This window comes from Gracilinanus agilis, chromosome 3, assembly GCF_016433145.1.
Source record: "Gracilinanus agilis isolate LMUSP501 chromosome 3, AgileGrace, whole genome shotgun sequence".
In the NCBI taxonomy this organism is placed as follows: Eukaryota; Metazoa; Chordata; class Mammalia; order Didelphimorphia; family Didelphidae; genus Gracilinanus; species Gracilinanus agilis.
This window is the reverse complement of record NC_058132.1, coordinates 44,897,739-44,903,738: the sequence shown is the minus strand read 5'-3', so window position 1 is coordinate 44,903,738 and position 6,000 is coordinate 44,897,739. Positions and strand designations below refer to the sequence as shown.

The 6,000-nt window shown below is 38.0% G+C and overlaps 1 protein-coding gene across 1 annotated transcript in view; it reads right to left on the bottom strand.

Moving 5' to 3' along the window:
- RBP7 (retinol binding protein 7) overlaps positions 1–6,000 on the bottom strand; it is a 37,609-nt gene that overhangs the window by 31,204 nt on the left and 405 nt on the right. The gene's annotated exons all lie outside the window — the stretch shown is intronic.

The window sequence follows — 6,000 nt, the reverse complement described above, 5'->3', positions numbered from 1 at the left end:
TCTCTCTCTCTCTCTCTCTCTCTCTCTCTCTCTCTCTCTCTCTCTCTCTCTCTCTCTCCTTTTCTTCCTATCCTCATTAACAACTCCAGAACAGAAGGATGAGGGCTAGGCAGAGTTAAATGATTTGCCCAGGGTCACCCAGCTAGGAAATGTCTGAATCCAGAATTGAACCCAGGTTCTCCCAACTCCAGGTCTGGTGCTGTATCCATTGTGCTACCTAGCTGCCTCTGCGGCATCTCTTATTTATTTATTTTTTCTGGGTTATACATGCATTATCATGCAAAACATTTCCGTATTTTTCATTTTTGTGAGTAATCTCAAAAAATCCAAACCGCAAAACATAAAGCCAAATAAACAACTGAAAAATCACATGCTTTGATCTATATTCTGACTCCAATATTTTTTTCTCTGGAGGTGAAGAGCATTCTTTGTCTTAAATCCCTCACAATTGTCCTGGATCATTGTACTGTCAATAATAGCTAAGTCTATCACAGTTCCTGCAGTGAATATACTCTCTTCTCTCCTCTGACGCTTTTGGCCTTGAATAAAGTATTCAGAGGCGGTCTTTAAATTAAATTGGGGACACACAGTCCTGTGGCAGAATGGAGATTATTTGGTTTGGGGAAAAGATATGAGGTGGAAGGTCGGAGAGAATGGAGAAAGGCTTTGTAGCTTGACCAGGGACTGGGATGAGATTCAAACTTTCTAATTTGGGCAATGAAAAACTATTGTTCTATAAGAAATGAAGGTGATGTGTACAACTCCAGAGAAAGAATTGTTGGTGTCAGAATGCAGATCAAAGTGTATGATCCTTCACTTTAGTTTATTTGTGTTTTTATTTGGGGGTTTTGGTTTTATATGAGTATTTTCTTACAACAATGAACAATAGGGAAATATGTTTTGCATAATAACACATGTGTAATCCACATTACATTGCTTACTATCTTCCAGGAAGGGAAAGGAAAGGAAGAGAGGATTTTTTTTTAAAAATTAAACCCTTATCTTCCATCTTAGAATCAATACTGTGTACAGTATTGGCTCCAAGGCAGAAGAGCAGTAAGGGATAGGCAATGAGGGTTAAGTGACTTGCCCAGGGTCACACAGCTGGGAAGTGTCCGGGAAGAAGGAAGGATCTTATCACTTCAGAAAACTTATGTAGAAAATTATTATTATATATAATTGGTAAAATAAAATATCTTTACACCCCCCCCTCCCAAAAGAAGCCCTTTGGCAATTAAAAAAAGAAGGATTGAAGGCAATGCTTCCAGAGAAGTCTAGGAAGAACTTGGGTGAACTGATAAAGAATGAAGTGAGAAGAACCAGGAGCATCATTAATATAATAAAAACAACATTGTTAAGGCAAAAGATTTTGAAAGACTAAAACTCTGATCAATGTTTGATTCCAGAGGATTCACAATAAAGCCTGCTACCCACAAATGTTGACAGAGAAGTGATGACCTTGAAGTTTTTTGGACATGGACAAGGAGGGAATTTATTTTGCTAGAATATATATGTATGTATATAATATTTTACTTTTTCACAATTACATGTAAAAATTTGAACATTTATTGGTAAAATTTTGACTTTCAACTTCTCTCTTCCTTTTTTCCTCCTTCCTGAGAGACAGGAAAAATGGTTAAACATATGCAGTCATGCAAAACATTTCCATATTAGTCATTTTGGGAAAGAAAACACAGAGGGTCAGTGGATAGAGAGCCAGGCCTAGAGATGGAAGGTCCTGGGTTCAAATGTGACCTCAGATACTTCCTAGCTATGTGACCCTGGGCAAATCACTTAAGTCTAATTGCTTAGCCCTTACCAATACAAAGTCCTAACCCAATACATAGTATTGATTCTAAGACAAAAGGTAAGAGGTTTTTTTTTTTTTAAATTAAAAAAAAGAAAGAAAACGCAGACCATGATAATAATAATAACAAGAAAAATAAGGAAAAGGAAAAGGAAAAAAACAGTATGCCTCAATCTGCATTCAAACTCCTTTAGTTCTTTCTCCAGAGGTGGATAGCACTTTTCATCATAAGTCTTTTGGAATTGTCTTGAGGATAGCCAAGTCATTGGCCTGTTCTTATCCTTTGACCCATTTATCAACCTAGTGAACTGACTTGCCCAGGGTCACACAGCTTATAAGTTTCTGAAATGGAGTCTCCCCAATTCCAAGTGCAGTGCTCTATCTACTATATGTTGTAGATAAATTAGATAAACTTTGGTTTTGAAGGAAGGGAAAGGGATGTCTATTCTAACATCCTATGGGCAAATCTCTGGGTCAGGGAAGGAACTTATCTACACTAAGCTAAAGGCTATATCAAGGCACAGCTGGACTTTCAGGGATGGAAGTGAGATCCTCACTGCTGAGTCCTGTCCAAATCCAGCGATGATACAGCTCTCCCGGGTCCTCAGCCAGTAATCCTTGAGATGGGTAAGGTTAGGGAGTTAAGCCAGCCTGCGATGACCAGCAGCCCAGGTCAGGTTTGCCATTCTCGACCTAACCTCCCACAGGCAGATGATTCTTCCTTCAGGATACCAGGATACAAACTCCACTTTCCCTGAGGTCTCCCACTGAGTCAGCTGGTCAGCAGCAACTTGCACTCAGCCAACATGGAGTCCATCCCAGGAGCAAGAGAGCCACTTCCTGCTTTCCTGTTCCATTTAGAATTCTCCAGCCTTGCTTAATAAGCCTCCTAATAATACCTAATCTTAAACATTTACACCCCACTTTATTAATTTATCTACAACAGTTATCACCTGCCTGCTCATTAATAGCTAGCATTTATATAGAGTTTTAAGGTTTACAAAAATATATGTAAAATCTCATTTTATCCTTATGACAGTTCTGTGAGTGATGCTATTATCATCCTCGTTTTATAAGTGTAGAAACTGAGGAACACTGAGGTTAAATAGTAGAGGAGACATTCCGGACTCTATAGAATCTAGCCATTTATCAGAAAAAAGGAGATTTCTGGGTTATCACTAACTGCGGGATGAAAGAATGCTATATCTTGAGCTAAAACAACCCCCAGAGACCCCAGTTACCTAATGGGTAATTCCAAGTCCAAGAGTTCCTGAATTTGAGCTTAGACACTGGATCTTCTACAGAAAGATTTCCAGACTCATTTTGCTCACTGAAAAAAGGAAGAAGACAGTCCACATAGTTCCTAAAATGCATCTGACATGATGTCAATGCCAGATAAGGGTTCTTAATCTTTCTAAGAGATAATAAAATTCTAGCTAAGGATTTCAGCTAAGCGTGTGCTGATAAATGTTTAGTATATATTTGTATATATTAATCAGGGTGATCAGAGGCAAAATAATATAGCAATATAATTTGTATATATATTTAATATACATATATAAAATAATAATTGTATCTAATATGTATATGTACAATATAATAATTGTATAATTAATATATTATGTGCAATGTATAATTATACAGGATAACTTGTATATATTAATATGCAAATAATACCATAATGTGTTATAATATATAATAAATATTTAATATACGATATACTAATAAATAAAATATTTGAGGGGAGGAAATGTACTTATGATTTACTAAAAAATGTCCTTCCCTTCTTTCTTAGTCAATTTTAAGACAGAAGAGTGGTAAGAGCTAGGCAACTGTGATTAAATAACTTGCCTGTGGTCACACAGCTACAAGTGTCTGAGGCCCTGTTACAGTGTACTTTTAAGTTTAATTTGCATTATTTACATATTTATTGCATTATTTACATATTTATTGCATTATTTACATATTTACATCACTTTCTCACATTTAACAAAGTAATATATCAAGCCCTTACATCAAGTGTTTGCCTGTTTCTGAGATGTACATGCTTATACTGAAAATTTAATCATTTGGCTCTCATCATCAGAAGCATGAGTTATTCCTTCTCTTTCAGGTTTTAGTCACAAGTATTCCCTAAGTGTGCATCTCTTCCTACAAGTGCCCTTGCCATATGCGCTTGTGAAATGTGTGTCTTTGTGACCTCTGTGTGTTTATTCTCCTTTTTTATGCTGGGTACACTGTGGAAGAATTTACCCTAAGTTTATGGGAGAGATATTTTGTAATTATTTTTCTTATGATGTTATTTTTGGAAATGCCTATTCTTTGAGTTAATTATGTCCTCTTGCTGACTACTGAAAAGTAAACACACTAGTGGGGGCTCATCAGGTTTTCAGGATAAAGTCCCTTGAATATGAGCATAGCTATTCCCCAGGGGTCCTGTTAGGTTGGGAGTAAGTGCTACAATGCTAACCATAAATATCCTTTTTTGAGGGTTTATGCTTCTCTTTGTTTTCTGTAGCAATTTAAGTCTATTTGGAATTTTCACTAGTTTGAAAAGGACTGTGAAGAGGATAGAGTATTAGAGGCAGAGTCACAAGGACCTGGGTTTAAATCTTGCTTCACCCACTCATTGTGTGACCTTGAGGGATTTAATTAATCTCTTTGAACTTAAGCTTCTTTATGAAAAAAATGTGGGTGACATTATTGGTGCTACCTACCTAGGATTGTTGGACAGGAAGTGCTTTGCAAACTTTAAAGTGAGATGTGAGGTGATATGTGTTTAGGAAGATGTGCTTACTGCTTGGATTATACCCCAAAGAGAAAATAAGGAAAAAGACTTGTACAAAAATATTTATAGCCGGGCAGCTGGGTAGCTCAGTGGAGTGAGAGTCAGGCCTAGAGACAGGAGGTCCTAGGTTCAAACCCGGCCTCAGCCACTTCCCAGCTGTGTGACCCTGGGCAAGTCACTTGACCCCCATTGCCCACTCTTACCACTCTTCCACCTATGAGACAATACACCGAAGTACAAGGGTTAAAAAAAAAAAATATTTATAGCTGCGCTCTTTGTGGTGGCAAAAAATTGGAAAATGAGAGAATGTCCTTTGATTGGGGAACGGCTGAACAAATTGTGGTATCTGTTGGTGATGGACTACTACTGTGCTCAAAGGAACAAACAACTGGAGGAATTCCATGTGAACTGGAAAGACCTCCAGGAATTGATGCAGAGTGAAAGGAGTAGAACCAGGAGAGCATTGTATACAAAGACTGATACACTGTGGTACAATCGAACATAAAGGACTTCTCTACTAGCAGCAATGAAAGGATCCAGAGCAAGGCTGAGGGACTTATGAGAAAGAAAACTAGCCACATTCAGAGGGAGAACTGTGGGAGGAGAAACACAGAAGAAAAACAACTACTTGAACACATGGGCTGATGGGGTTATGATGGGGGATGTAGACACTAAACGATAGCTCTAGTCCAACTATCAATAATATGGAATTGATATTTGATCTACATGTAAAACCCAGTGGAATTGTATGTCAGCTAAGGGGGTTTAGAGGGGTTTGGGGGAGAGGGAAAGAACATGAAATATGTAACTGTGGGAAAATATTCAAAATTAAAATTAAAAAAAGGAAGATATGCTTAAAAACTCTTGAATGAATGGGTTATTAGAGGCAAAGAATATTTAAAGTATAAACAGTTCTCCATTTCGATAAGTTCACATTAGGCAAATTCATCTTTAGGTAAAGAAGTCTAAAAGAAATCTACATTCCAAAATAAACCAGGAATTCACATTACTATACAATCCCTTACTTTCTCTATGTTGCTACCCCTTGGCTTAGTGCTCTGAGGCTTCCCACCCCATGTCCCACCAAATAAAACATAACAAAACCTAAAAAGAAAAACCACCTTCAAGGGAAAACAGAAGAGTAAGACTGAGAGACTGCCTGATTAAGGGCTTGGCTTGAGAGAGAAACCTTTGTGCCCCTCTCAGCCCACCCACCCAGACTATGCGCCCATCAGCCTCTTCCCTCCACTGGATGAGCAAATTCACATTAGATAAAAATCACTTAGAGGCATCTAGGTAGCAGAGGAGATAGTGGGGCAGGTTAGAATCTGGAGGTCCTGGGTTCAAATCTGCCCTCAGACACTTCCTAGCTGTGTGACCCTGGGTTGCTTTACCCCAATTGCCT